The 15208-nt window shown below is 42.6% G+C and overlaps 2 long non-coding RNA genes across 4 annotated transcripts in view; one reads left to right on the top strand and one right to left on the bottom strand.

The window, feature by feature from the left end:
* LOC309367383 overlaps window positions 1-15208 on the top strand; it is a 249841-nt gene that overhangs the window by 128788 nt on the left and 105845 nt on the right. The gene's annotated exons all lie outside the window — the stretch shown is intronic.
* Window positions 1256-8550, bottom strand: LOC309367377. Of its 2 annotated transcripts, none has more exons than XR_014167107.1 (3): window positions 8467-8550; window positions 7519-7651; window positions 1256-1793 (listed from the first exon to the last, which is right to left on the bottom strand). It is a non-coding gene; the product is annotated as an uncharacterized lncRNA (long non-coding RNA). The 2 variants fall into 2 exon arrangements; XR_014167108.1 differs by having other exon boundaries at window positions 1256-1790.

The raw sequence follows: 15208 nt of genomic DNA, 5'->3' as shown, positions 1-15208 counted from the left end.
GCTTCTCTGTATGCACCTGTAAACTTTCGGATCGGTGCCCAGTCGGAAGAGCCAAGCATCATAAATGTTGGCTACTCCTTTATTGCTGTTTTTAACTAAAATTCAAGTGGACAAGCAGGAAAGGAACTGGGAACAGCCTGACAGTAAACAGGGATTTGCTTTATGTTGACGCTTTAAATGAAAGATATCAATGACTTCCCTCCTTCTCTTTCCATGGTTCATTTTACATATCATAAATCCCTGCATATTTTACAAAAAAAAACTATACCATTCAGTATTCCATTATTGCATCCAACAAAACACTGTTGAATTTATCTTAATGCTGCCAGTGTTTTCAACTGTACACAATTATTTCCTATATATTGAATAAACATTATCCAATCTTCTCTAAACATATGTTCTTCTTGTTCTCTTATTCTATATGTTAACTCTGCAAGCTGCACATATTCTGTCAACTTAAGTTGCCACTCTTCTTTGGTTAGGACCTTGCTCGTTTCTGGGCTAACAAAACACAGGCCGCAGTAGTGGCATACATAAATAACCTTTTTTGACACCTGGGAATTTCAGTCTGAATTATCCCCAACAGAAAGGACTCTGGTTTGTTTTGGGAAAGTACTTTTAAACATTTTTTTCAATTCATTATGGATCATTTCCCAATACACTCTTTTACCCTTTTACAAGTCCACCCCATATGAAAGAACGTTCTGTCTACCTCTTTGCATCTCCAGCACTTTAAATTGTAAAACAGAAAATTTAATAAAAATTATATAGAGTGGTACCTCAGGTTAAGTACTTAATTCGTTCTGGAGGTCCATACTTAACCTGAAACTGTTCTTAACCTGAAGCACCACTTTAGCTAATGGGGCCTCCTGCTGCTGCCACACCGTCGGAGCACAATTTCTGTTCTCATTCTGAAGCAAAGTTCTTAACCTGAAGCACTATTTCTGGGGTAGCGGAGTCTGTAACCTGAAGCTTATGTAACCAGAAGCGCATGTAATCCGAGGTACCACTGTACAAAGAAAGAAAGAAAGAAAGAAAGAAAGAAAGAAAGAAAGAAAGAAAGAAAGAAAGAAAGAAAGAAAGAAAGAAGAGAAATCCCATTATCAACAATGCATTCGTGGAGCACTGTTTTAAGGTTTTTCATGAAGGCCCAGGCAAAAATCTGAAAGCATTTAAAATCCTGTCACTTTCTTCACCGAAAAAGTTCAGTAAACTTGCACTCAAACATGCAAAATAACAACCACTTGTTGGCAATGTCATATAATGTCCACATTAACAAATCAAGATGAATGTTCAATAAACAGCGGGAAGCAGGCACGGTGCAAATGCCCTTCAATTTGGCATTCCTGCTGGTGTGTTTTCAGCACACCAACTTGCCCAGCCCTCCTGGTAAGCAACAGCGACTCACCTGCTGGGAAACTAGAGTCCCACGTATTTAGCAAAGGAGCATTAATATGAAATATATTGTTATTTCTCTTTCTAAAATTGAATACAGGGACCTGCCCACATGCCCACGATCAGCATGTGTCACTGATATGCGCACCATGTTCAGTGCTGAAAGGGGGCGGGATGACTTGTGTGACAGCCAGGAACTGAAACCCACCCCCCAGAAGGGGGGGGTCATATGTGGGACAAATCTCACCCCTCCTCAGAAATTCACTTTGCATCCTTTCTGCCATCCTCAATAGTCTCCTGTTCTCGATGCTGCCAAATGGACACATTCCTTGCTCTTCCGGGCTGGTCCATTTCATCTCCCCTCTAATCCATTGTCCGCAGCTCCAGTGTTAATGCTGCTAAATTAAGTTTTTTGCTTGTTAGTTTTTGGGGCTTTTTTTAAAAAAGGGGGAATGCTGCCATAATCCCTTGGTTCAGTCCCATAAACTTTCAAAAATGCCCACCCCGCCTGCTGAAATCCATTTTGGGATCCCCCGCCACCTTAATTTCATCCCACCTTAATTTCAAGTTGAAAGTTCTCTATGGATAATTCTCAGTTCAACATTAGCAGTTTCTGACAAGAGAAGCTAAACCTTAAGTAAAGTCCATAGGTGCCTTGTGAACAAGGAACAAATATGCACTTATTGTGCACAGATACCCATGCCGAGACTTTGGGATAAACATATATAAGTTCTTTTGCTCTGTTCTTCTGACAATACTTAGCATTTATCCACAATGGTGAACAGTTCTTCCCCAACCGGCCTTTTCCTTTACTGTTTTTGTAGCTCTCAAGAGACTGGGAAAGGCTCGCTTCATACAATACACATCTGAGATTGGCGGGGGGGGGGGGAGATCACAGCTGCAATGAAAATTCCAGTCATGCGCTAGTGAGCCCATCATTTTGAATATTGATGGACAATTTATGCCAGCATTAATGCGATAAGATAAGAATTGTCAGCAGAACAGAAAAGATGTTGGCAGATATATTGTTTAAGCTGACCAGGAAAACAAAGGTTCAGGTTTGCTTTTCGCTTAAAATGCATATCTTTTATAATAATGACTGTTAGCACAAGGAAAGCTTAAGCATCTTTCTTCTCGCCATGTAGGTGGTAAAGCCTTCAACTGGTGCAATTTGCTTTCATTTATTTTGCTTTGTTTACAAATACAAACCCCTCAACTGTCCTGGGAAAACTGGGACATCCCAATTTTTCACATGAGAGCACGGCGGCCATTTTGGACACTGCAATCACACACTGGGGGGGGAATGCTTTTCCTGTGGGCATGAACTTTTGAAGGTCATGTGACTCGTACAGGAGCACGGCCCCAGAAGGCGGCATCCCAGTTTTTCTCCTTGATGTGTTAGAGGATATATGAATACCTTTCTGACAAAGTGAAAAAGAAGAGAAGTCTTACCCATGGGGCATATTAGTTAGCACAGTGGTGGAACTGAAGCCCACGGTGCCGTACTAAGGTTGGCATGAATGTATTGTAGGATTTGGGCTGGATTCAGGGCTGGCTCCAGAGGGAAGCAAAGACTGGCGATTTCCCAGGGCTCCAAACAGCTGCTAGAGGAATGCTGCCTACTGACTGCTCAAACAGTTCAAAAAATCTTTGAACAATTACAAAACATCTCCAAGAAGCTGGACAACCGAGATGAAAGGAGGCAACTCACTCCCCTTTTGCCATCCCTAACAAGCCCTGGAGATAAACAGAACAAATACAAATTTATGCCTCTAAACCAGCCAAAAACCAGAGGAAGCCCCCCTCACTCAATCAACCTGATACTGAGGCCATGTGAGATTGTTCTCCACATTTTTCCATATAGAGGGCCCCTACCTTATTGGGAGTCACCTTTCTGGGCCAGACATCATCTAAATCTGCTCCTTAGCCTTGAGGGTGGAAGCATTGACTTAAAAGCAGTCAAGAGGCTTACTAACAATGGATATTCCAAAAAAGTACTACTAAGATTTGGTAGCCATAGAAATGTCAACTTCTCTGCCACTGCTATCCTTTCCACTGTGCCCAGGAAATCTAAGACAATTAGATACTGCTTACAAGAATTCTTAGGTTGCATGGCATACCTCTTCTAGGCTGGGCCTCCCCACTGAAAGTGCTGTGCCTGAGGGGGACCCCAAATTCTTGAACCACTGGGATTTCTCAAACTGGTTCATAATGGTTGCCACAATTGCCATTGTTGCCAGTGTCTCCATTTGAGCCTTAAACTGCCCCCATGCTAGTAAAGCTGGTTGGAAGCAAAGAAGGATGGAAATAACATATATTTTCCAGAAGCCACAAGAATGAGATCTGGAGTAGAGATTTTAGATTGAGTCCTCAATTCTTCCTCTTAGTGAAATACCAAACCCTTTCATCAGAAACACAGGCAGAATACTGTTGCAAATAATTCAGCCTCTCCTTCTAATACAGGTTCGTGTTGTATATAGCTCCAAAACTTTTGGGTTTGGACACTTGGCCTAGTTCAAGAATGCCCAGTAATTTTACCGAACTAATTCTGATCATGCCAACATCCATATTAGATGTGTGCATTTGGAATCATTTTCATTTTCTGGTTAGCTCAGCTCCTGCATTTCGAATAGTAATTCTTAAGAGCTTCATTTTCACTGAAGGGCAGAGTGAGATGTGCCAATGAATGATCAATGAGCAAGTGAAGGATATGCCACTTAGAAAAGGGGCTCCATTTAAAAATTTGTTAGCTTTTGTATTGTAAAAAGGGAGAGAGATGGAACCTTGGGAATTCCATGAAGACTGCTCTTATTCTGAGTCACTCTGGGTGGCCAAATATAGAAGAAGAAGAAGAAGAAGAAGAAGAAGAAGAAGAAGAAGAAGAAGAAGAAGAAGAAGAAGAAGAAGAAGAAGAAGAAGAAGAAGAAGAAGAAGCAGCAGCAGCAGCCTGAGGAACTATCAGGATAAAGTTCAACAAGGTATCTCAGAACAAGGAACTGAATGTAGATGGAAAGGCCTGCGTCAATGGCCCTGTGATGTTAAAAGCCTGAGAAACAGTGGTTGATGACTCAGACGACATGGTGCTAATCTCTCTTTATTGCTGGCAGCAAAGATGCTAACACAGAAAAGCTTTGAGACACAAAATGAATTTTACCCCTGAAACAGTCCAGCTCCATGACTGGAGGGCCAAATAATGACTCAGCAGCAAATGTATCTCCCACTAACAGAACTTCTCAGTAAGTGTCCTTGGCTGGATATGATTGCCCTCGTCTCGTCTTTCTCTCTCTCCCTCTCTCTCTCTCTCTCTCTCTCTCTCTCTCTCTCTTTCTGTGAGACAAGATTGTTGTCTCAGGTACTTTCTCACAGTCAGAGTCCTAGGTCAACAAACTTTTTCATCAGAGGGGCGGTCCACAGTCCCTCAGACCTTGTGGGGGGCCAGACTATTTTTTGGGGGGGGGGGAATGAGCGAATTTCTATGCCCCACAAATAACCCAGAGATGCATTTTAAATAAAAGGACACATTCTACTCATGTGAAAACACACTGATTCCTGGACCATCTGTGGGCCAGATTTAGAAGGCGATTGGGCCGGATCCAGCCCCCGGGCCTTAGTTTGCCTACCCATGCAGCTAATTCCATCCCTAGGGCCTTTCCAGGGCCAAATTTGCACAGTGGGTTTCTATGATGCACATGACACAGCAGCAAAGAAACATAGGTAGGCAATCAGTTTGCAAAATCCTTAGACAAAGAGGTAGAAGGAACATCCAAGGCATGTTGCTCCCAGACTAGGCCAATATTTGGGGGTCATGGAAAATGTTTCAAGTAAATGGCCTTTGGGAATATACTTTGCCAGCTGTTTCAGCTTCACTCCTTCCATCCTCTCATTAGAGAATGCTAAAGGAGCACACAGAAGTTCTCCTTTCTTGCCATTATTCTACCAGGCCATTGACCCTTCCCCCTCTCTCTGTTCCAAGGGACTTGCTGAAAGTCCACTTCACATCAAACAGAAAGGCTGAAACAAGGGCAAATAAACATGGTTGACAGAGGATACTTGAGCCTTCCTTCTCAATCATTGGTGCTTGACTCCTGCTAATCAAGAGTGAAATTAGTTCCAAAGAGAGGGTGAATGGTAAGCCAGAAAACGGCAGCTACAAAAGTGAAGGCAAGTGCTTGGAGATGACAACAAGCCAGAGGACGCTGAAATGGGAGCCCTCTCTCTCTTTTAGTCTCTGAGGATGGAGAAAATATAAATAGAACTAAGTACAGTTGAGAGAGCTGGCACAGAAAGCAGTTAATGATGGGAGCTGTGAGCTAGGAGGTCCTGGTTCAAATCTAGTCACAAGTCCAAACAAAAGTTGGTAGTGTTAGCAAAATCTGGTATTCAAATTCAGGTTTTCTCCCATCATGTTTAAATTCAGAGTGTGTGGTTGATTGGTGGAGAACAGACGTATGGATGGTTATTGCTTAAAATGTGGAATTTTAGTAGTAATAGCCACCATATTGAATGCAGAATTTATATTTAATAATATATATTGTATTTGGAGTTTTTATTGAGATGTAAACTGCTTTTAGATCTTTGAATATAAAGCTAAGTTTATAGGCTTGCACTAAGGTAAATAGGTTTACACTAAGGTAAGCTAGGTTAGGGATGTAGCCTTGATATCTTGATTTTACAGTTCCGTATAAAAGTAACATTCTCATTTCCATTCAAACAGGGAGAGACAGTTCAGGCCCTTTTTTACATTTTGCTTTTCATTTCCTGAATTGTAAGAATTCCCATGTGCATATTAAACAATTTACAAGTACTCTGATGCCAGCATAATGCCCCTTATATGACTCCCCCCTTTTTTGATAATACATTTTATTTCCTAAATGTGTACTTTATATAGAGAATGGTCACATGTGTGCTTCAGTGTGGATGTGACCCCGCACTCGCCTCTAATCATTGTTTTTCAAGCCTTTCTTCAGGGAAATTCATTGAACAGCAATTCAAATTTCAGAAGGTCCTACCTCTTCTGTTTCTGGTTAATTGGCTGTGTATAGTATTGGAAATAAAAGAGCTTGCACACCTGAATTTTGAATTACTGGCCTCTGAATCTCCTTGAAGAAGGACCATTGGGGTCCAAGACACATAAGATCAATAAACTTTTTTTTTCTTCTGTATGCCATTTTTCTTTCTTGGCTTTTGTTTCAGGTAAGTAACAAACTAAGGGACAGGGGTGGCACTGTGGGTTAAACCACAGAGGCTAGGACAGGGGTCTGCAACCTTTAAGACAAAAAGAGCCACTTGGACCCGTTTCCGAAGAAAAAAAACTGGGAGCCGCAAAACTCGTCATTATAAAAATAACTTTTTTGTCACTTTTTTATTATTTCTTTGTTTGACCCCTCAGAATTACTCCTCCTCATAGAAATAAACGTTAAATTAACAAGTTACCTTTTTGTGTGTGTGTGTTCTTCACTCCCCTTCAAAACAGTGACCAGCGTACATGCCCCCTTTCAATGCATTGACCAGCGTACATGCCCCTTACAATGTAGCAGGCGGGCAGGCAGGAAGGTGACGTCAGGATGGTGCGTGACTAACGCACGCACGCACCGCCCCCATGCGACATCACAGCCAGTACAACGCCCGCCACAGTGGGGGGTGTCGGGGCACACAATGCGCCTCCTCCCCTTGCTAGTATCTGCCCCGGAGCCGCGGCAAAGGTGTAAAAGAGCCACATGCAGCTCCGGAGCCGCGGGTTGCTGACCCCTGGGCTAGGACTTGCCGATCAGAAGGTTGGCGGTTCGAATCCCCGCAACAGGGTGAGCTCCCGTTGCTCAGTCCCTGCTCCTGCCAACCTAGCAGTTTGAAAGCACGTCAAAGTGCAAGTAGATAAATAGGTACTGCTCTGGTGGGAAGGTAAACAGCGTTTACGTGTGCTGCTTTGGTTCGCCAGAAGCGGCTTAGTCATGATGGCCACATGACCCGGAAGCTGTACGCCAGCTCCCTTGGCCAATAAAGCGATACGAGCACCGCAACCCCAGAGTCGGCCATGACTGGACCTAATGGTCAGGGGTCCCTTTCCCTTTCCCTTTTAAGTGACAAACTGCCTACTCAAGAGTGAGCATTTCTGTGCCTGCTTACATGCCCATACCTTTCTGTTCTCATCTCCTCCTATCCTGTCAGTCTCCATCACTTCTCCCTTCATCTTCCTGCCTCAATAGTCTACCGTTTCTGTCCCCATCCGTCCCCATCTCCTACCTCTCTCCTAAGCCCCCTGTTGGGAAGACACGGAAAATTAAAGCCCTGCTGCATCTGACAGTGTATGCTTTCCTTCTGCCAGGTTGAAACCAACAGGTTTGCCTTCATCACAATGCCCAATCCTGATAGTCTCTGCAAACTGGTGCTAGCTTTCTAGAAAAAGAGGTGCCAGAACTCACCATGAATGTTTCTCTTGCTCTCTTATAATGGCAATTTCCAGTTGAAACAAAAAAAGCCCTGGTTATAACACCGGTCCTGAAAGACCTACATTGCCTCCCAGTACGTTTCAGAGCACAATTCAAAGTGTTGGTGCTGACCTTGAAAACCTCAGCCCAGTATACCTGCAGGAGCATCTCCACCCCCATCGTTCAGCCCTGACACTGAGGTCCAGCTCCAAGGCCCTTCTGGCAGTTCCCTCACTACGAGAAGTGAGGTTACAGGGAACCAGGCAGAGGGCCTTCTCGGTAGTGGCGCCCTCCCTATGGAACACCCTCCCACCAGATGTCAAGGAAATAAACAACTATCTGAATTTTAGAAGACATCTGAAGGCACCCCTGTTTAGGGAAGTTCTTAATGTTTGATGTTTTGCTGTGCTTTTAATATTCTGTTGGGAGCTGCCCAGGGTGCCTGGGGAAACCTAGCCAGATGGGTGGGGCATAAATTATTATTATTATTATTATTATTATTATTATTATTATTATTAAGCTTTGGCCCATGTGTCTTTGGCTGCCTCTACCCGCTTCTGGTGCCTAGACACTTTAGGGAGCCCATTGAAAATAGAAACCCTTCAACAGACGGGGGGTTATCTGCCAGCTCTCCTCTTCTTTTCACCTGCTGCTTCTCTGCCTACACAACCTTGCACATTTGAGGCAGAGAGAGACTGGTTGCTGTCCACTGCTGGTGCCCACCTCAATAAGAAAGTTCCTGGTTCACAAGTTCTGAACCAGCTCCTCATGCAAGCTCACAAGTTCCTGGTTTGGGCTATTTGGAGGGAGAGAGAGAGGGAGGGAGGGAGGGAGGGAGGGAGGGAGGGAGGGAGATGGAGGAGACAGATTTGGTCCACGTGTGATGTTGCTCTGTATCACTGAGATGGAGACTGGCATTGTGAGCTCATGCTGGTTGTCTCAAGCACAGAGAAAGTAGCCATTGTGACCTCATGGTGACAGTGCCTGTCTGAAGAGATTGGCTATTGCAACCACAGGCTGCTACCGACCACTTGAAAGAGTGAGACTGGCCATTATGACCTCCTGCTGATGTGGACCACCTGAAGAAGGATGTCCAACTGAAAGAGAGGGCATGGGTGCCAGTTCCAAGTCCTTTCATGGGAATGGTGCCCTCTTGTACCCTGGACCAGGTAGGCGTTACTCTTCCTTACTCTCCCTTCCCCTCAGATGCGAATCTTATTTCTCCTCACCCAGCCAACCAGCCCCCAATGATGTGTGGGCATTGTCAGACTGCCCTCTAACTTCTTCTCTTGGCTGTCATTGGGAGGGTGTCTCTCTGTTGTGTCTGCCTGTCACCTGTCAGTCATTCCTGTGATGAATGGGAGCCATTGAAGGCTGCCGCTGCTGAGAATGAGAGATAGCATCAAAGTGCCAACTTGAGAAGTGTTGTCAATATTCTCACAAAGAGCCATGAAAAACTGAAACAAAAATGGAACATTCCTAAAACTAAAGGTAAACTAAAATGTTACCCCCTTCACACTCCAATATCATATTGATGGGAAACTGGATTTATTTGCTTTTTCTTACCCTCTCCCCAACGTATTTTGTCCAATGGTCACTTTCGCTTCCAAACCATTTTTTTCAGTAAGCTTATACTGAATAAAGCCCTGATTCAACTGTCTTCACCCCAGAGGAAATAATCAATCCCAATGTCATATACTAGTAGACAGTGCTATTTTTCTAGGGGGGGAAGTGCCGGAATTCACAATGGCAATGGTGCCCACCTGAGAGGTGCTGGAACTGAGTTCTGGTGAGTTCCCGCTGACAAAAAGCCCTGCTAGTATATTATATACAAGTTGATGAAGCTGTAAGAAAGAAGCATTTTTAGTAATGGTTTTAACAAAGTTTATCATTGCTATTACTATCTTTTTCATCAGTGAAAACAAATTCCCATGTATATTTTAGAAGTTATTCTCTATTTTCTTTATATTATACATGTTTAGATATGGATATTTTCAATGCTAACCTTTTGGATGCCAAAATCTGCTCCAATGCACACAGGAATTGGACTACCACTCTGTTGAGAATATGAATACATACACTGTGAAAAAACTATATATAATGAATTTTGATATTCATTTCTGTTGATTTGGGTTACATCATTCCAGCGTTGGGACTTTGACTGATAGCATGACTCAGGCCAGAATGGTTTTCTTAACATAATAGATTTTATTCCTTCTTTATTCCCCAGGTGTTTGTTCTTGGAAGAGCCTGGGAGCGTTGTGGCCAAAACAAATCAGGGTTATTAAGAACGTGGTTTTTGGATTATCATGAGAAAAATCTATAGCTCTAGCAAGTAAGTGGGCAGATATGGTTAAATAAACTATAATTATTCCTATAGTTTATCATTCATGCATAGTTTTATGTACATGCACAACGTTTCACCCCCACAGAATAATTCTTTTAGCTAAATTGCTAAAGTTTCCATTTTACAATTGGGAAAATGGGGTTTCCGGACCACACAATAGGCCAGTGGCATGGTGGAGACTTCAGCTCAGCCAATCTAGTCCAGATATTTATTTTCTGGAGCATACTGGCTAATTATAGATTGGCCCATCTCAACATGCGTGTTTCACTGATGGCAAGAGGAGCTAGTCTAAAATATGTATGCCTAAGTTTGTGGCCCAAATCTGATAGCAAAGAGATTGTTGATAACAATACACCATCAATATAAAAATTATAAAGCACAACCTGGTTTATTAGATACTCAAGGGATTTTTAAGCAATAATTTGTTTTCATGGAACTACATTGAAGCCAAAGTAAATGTGGCCATAAGGTGCTTCCAAAAACCAAGGTCCAAGTTTTGCTGCCATGGTTAAATGATGGCCGTAAGAAATCAAGCGACAGCCCAAACTATTTTGAGGCCTGAAGCAATGACCAAATGGTTCAACTCCCAATCGGAAGCCACGGAAGCCCTGTTGGACGTTCAGCTTCCAAAAATAATTTGTAAACTGGAACAGTCACTTCTGGGTTTGTGGCGTTCAGGAGCCAAAACGTTCGAGAACTAAGCTTTTGAAAACCAAGGTATGACTGTACTCATAATTACTGTCGGGTCAATAACTTAGAACTGAGTAGCCAGTTCTCCTTGCCTGTCTAGACTGTGTACCACACTAATAAATCCCAAGAAACGTATGCTACCTGGCGTGGAAAAATCTCATCTCACAAACAGCACAGAAGACAACCTCCATCCTTGCAGCTCCTGGCATCTTCCATGGACAGAAAGATGCTTTTACACTGGCATTCAGTATGTTTTGAAGGCCCAAGACTGTGGTGCTTTCAGATGATCACGTAATAGAGAGAAATCTTGAGCAGGCAGTCATACTTCGCAGCACAGGTAGGGATGTGAAAAATCTTCATTTAGGAAGGATCGCTTTTATTTAGCAAGAGACAGAAACCTCTGTCTCTGGTGCCATACAGCATTAAACATACTCCGGTGAGTATGCTTCCGAGCTGGACAGCCAAACATCAAGCAAAATGCTGTTGTATTATGGACATCCAATCCATAGCTTGTGGCTGACTGTCCTTAAAAGAGCTGTTTTAAGTCTTGCAAGATTTGCATGCATGGAAAAAATAGCAACAGTCAAAGAACACACACATATCAGCAGCCACTGACCTCAACCTCCGTTTACTGGATTGGGCAACTGAGTAAAGGAAAACACAGAAGCCTTTCTGTGATTGGAGGAAAGCAGGGCAAAAAGTTATCTTACGACTGTGATATTCGGCTTCCAGTGGACACAGAAACTTGACACGAATCAAATGCCCAACTGGCTGATAATAGACAGGAAGGATTAGTGTTGACACAGCAGACCTGACCCCTTCCAGCCATGTAACTGTGCCTGAATACAGCTGTGTCTGCCTGAAATCACCCCCCAGGCATCTGAGCAGGGGAAGCAGTAGGTAAAGATATAGGGAACAGGGTGCGCTGGGACACTCTCACGCCTAATTGGACTGACAGCTCAGTCTGCAATGGCGGACAGTGTTTATTTACTCATTGTTGCGTGATGAGCAAATAGAAAGATATGCCGGCTTTAGTCCATGCTGATATTGGTCCAAATGCTGTCTGGCTCCAGACTCAGTAAACCAGGACAATGCAGCACAAAAAACTTCCTATTCGCCATCACTTTTAAGTCTGTCCTGGCACAGATATGCAATGACCTCAGATCACAGTTGAGTCTAATAAGGAATTTATCTTTATGGAAATGTGACCTCTTGCTACCATAAGGCTACACAAATACAAGTAACAATGGCCGAACGCTGATAAAAGTTTGCCCCGGCCAACTCCTGATGTATTTTCTAAAGAGTTCTATAATTCTATAATCCCTCTAGTGGAAAGAGTGGGACTTGATAAAGGGTGCCGGTTGAAGCTTTTCACAAGGTTGTCACTGTCGGCCGTCCTCCCTCCCACCCCCCAACGACAACTAAAGAATGTGCAATGAGCACAATCTAGTTCCCTTGAAGGGAGAGAGTTTAGCCATTGACCCCAGGGTCTAGTGAGCATTTCTTCTCCTCTGCGCCACTGTGGTTTGATTTCACTTTCCTTTTCTGAAACCAGAAGGTATACCACTTGACAATCTAAAATCGCCAAGGTCACATGCATGCACAGCAACATACTTTTAATGAATTCTAAGTTGTAAATGCCTTTCTCTCTCTTCCTTATCCAAAACAAGGGGGTCTGTGAGGTTGGGGTTTCTGTTCCGATATTAGAAGTTCATACCACTAATATACTCAAGGTATCCGCTCTTAATCTTTAACTTCTCAGAGTTTTATTGGAACTAGCTTTTAGTCCTGCTTTAATAACTTCAGCCTTCTTTTGCCCCCGGCCATATTTTAATGAATAAATAGTTTTTCTTGTGATTTAGTTGCATTTATACAGCTGCCCCTGAAACAGCTGCACTGACTTTTATTATAAGCAGAAAGGACTGCACCATAATCAGTAGTATGCGCATGCAGAATGGCTAGCGACGTTTTTGTGGAATATTTTCTAACAACAAAATTGGGTGCTGCTGAAGTGCTTTTCTTTAATCATCTAGTCCAAATATAACATATTAAGCTACAGTCTTCATAGATATTGATCCAGAACCTCTCAGGACAGGATCCTGATTTTGACCTTGGAAGGGAGATGCCGTAATAATTAGTCACTCTAACGATTACAGCAGATATTGGCCGGGTGAATGCCTATGCAATCTTCTACCATGGGCTGAATCATTCAGAGGAAGAGACTGAATCTGATGTAGTGGTATATTATTAAGGAATCAGGTCATGTAGTTTCATGCTCAGTTTTGGATAGAAATGTGCTTAATTATTTCATTCATATCCCACATTTTTTCCACAGAGCTGAAGTGTTTCCAGGTAGTTTTCCATTGAGGCAGACACTGAAAGTCTCTAGACGTGTTTAGTTTTAGCAATCCTGCTACATCGTGTGCCCTCACACCATGCTTAAAAAAAATGAAATTGAAGAGAACTTGTGAGGGATTGAATGCAAACCTAAACCAAAATACTAGGGCAGGCATAGGCAAACTCAGTCCTCCAGATGTTTTGGGATTACAGTTCCCATCATCCCTGACCACTGGTCCTGTTAGCTAGGGATGATGGGAATTGTAGTCCCAAAATATCTGGAGGACCGAGTTTGCCTATGCCTGTATTAGGGAGTAAGTCCCATTCAACTTAGTGGAACTAACTTCTCTGAGTAAAGGTCCTGCATATGTCCATTAAAACAGAAGTGAGAACCTGCCATTCTCCAGATGTGCTGCAGCACAGCTTCCATCATCTCTAACCACTGGCAACAACAACAGTAATAATAAATAAATTACTCACCCTTCACTCCTAAGATCCCCGGGCGAGTTACAACAAGGCACATTATGAAAGAAATCACAAAATTACAATCACAAAAGTAAGGTGAGTCCTAAATGTATATCATAATAACAACAGCATCCGTAAAACCACAGGTTTCCTATCTTAACATTAAAGAATTTCAAAGGTTATTTGACAAAGAGGAAAAGAGACTTATATGTTCAGCAGCATTTCAGGACTTATTTCCCAAAACATATTCAGCAGCCAAACGAACCAGGAAAGAAGTGATTCAAACTTCTGCAAAACTTGCAATTCCAAAAGGAAACAAAAGTTGTACTCTGGAAGATGTACAAAACCACTGTCCAGACTGGGAACTGGGCAATGAGTCTGCCTGAGGCAGATAATAAGATACAAGCCACTGAACTTCCACATATATGTCTAAGAGGCAACTCCGGGCACTAAACAAGGCTCTGGGGTTTCAATAAAATGCTTTATATATATATATATATCTGAGGATTCTGCTGACAAGTACAGTTCCCAAGGTTGAATAATCAAGTTCATTGGGAAGACACAAGGTGAATCTCTTCTTCTGATTAGAGGCAAGTCAGGATGCTTTAATGTCAGGGATGGGGAAAGAGAGTCCAGTGCTTCTTCATACTGTGGGAGATTAGCAGCCAAACCTAACAAAGGCATATTCTTGCTAGTTAACACAAGGAAGCACTAATTCCACAGAGCTGTATTGCTGACTGGCAGGTACTTAGACCATAGAAATACAGTTGGTAGAGAGGGCCCTGTGTGATGTCATTTCCTCTCCTCACCTCTCCTGGAAAGGAAGGAGCATGTAGTATTTTCTGCTTCTCCCTTCCTCTCTTCCTTTGATTAGTGTTGGATGCAGACATGTCTTTGCTTGTTTCAGCTTTAGGCACTTATACTGTGAATATAAGTACTTTGCCTGCATAGTTTTTACTGCTACCTTTGCTGTGCACCAATGCATGATAATAAGTAAATAAATTATTTTTTAAAAAAATAATATTGATCTTGTTGCCTTCAGAGACAAGATCACTGGCACAGGAGTATTGCTTTTTTAAAAAACACAAAAACATAATTTTTATTAACAGGCCAATCATATCACATTATTTCAAATCACATTAATTCCAAATTATACAGCCAATTTTTTCAATTTTGTTGGGGGTACCCATACATCAAGCTCCGGACGAGAATCCAAACATCACTTCTATTACTGCTTTAATTAAGCAGTTCTATCCAGTTCTATCCAGATAGTCTCTTTTTTACTTTCTTCATCTTCTTGTTGCGATCTCAGATAATCTTCACAGGCAGGTTAAGAACAAACATTGTCTGCGTGGGTTTTACGCACTCCACAAGTCATATCTCATAGGGACAGCCGCCATTCCACTCCTCCTTCGAAAATTTATCTTCGGTCTGCCCTTTAGTTTTCCCAGGCTTGTAAAATATCTCCTAGAGGGCTCTGCCAGGTTAAAGATCAAATTCCAAACATCGTCAACTTTCAAATAGTCCTGGTTCTCCTCCCCCCGTCTTT

Source organism: Podarcis melisellensis (genome assembly GCF_964234715.1).
Source record: "Podarcis melisellensis genome assembly, chromosome: 3".
Classification (NCBI taxonomy): Eukaryota; Metazoa; Chordata; class Lepidosauria; order Squamata; family Lacertidae; genus Podarcis; species Podarcis melisellensis.
The sequence above is the reverse complement of the archived record's forward strand: the minus strand, read 5'-3'. Positions and strand labels throughout refer to the sequence as shown.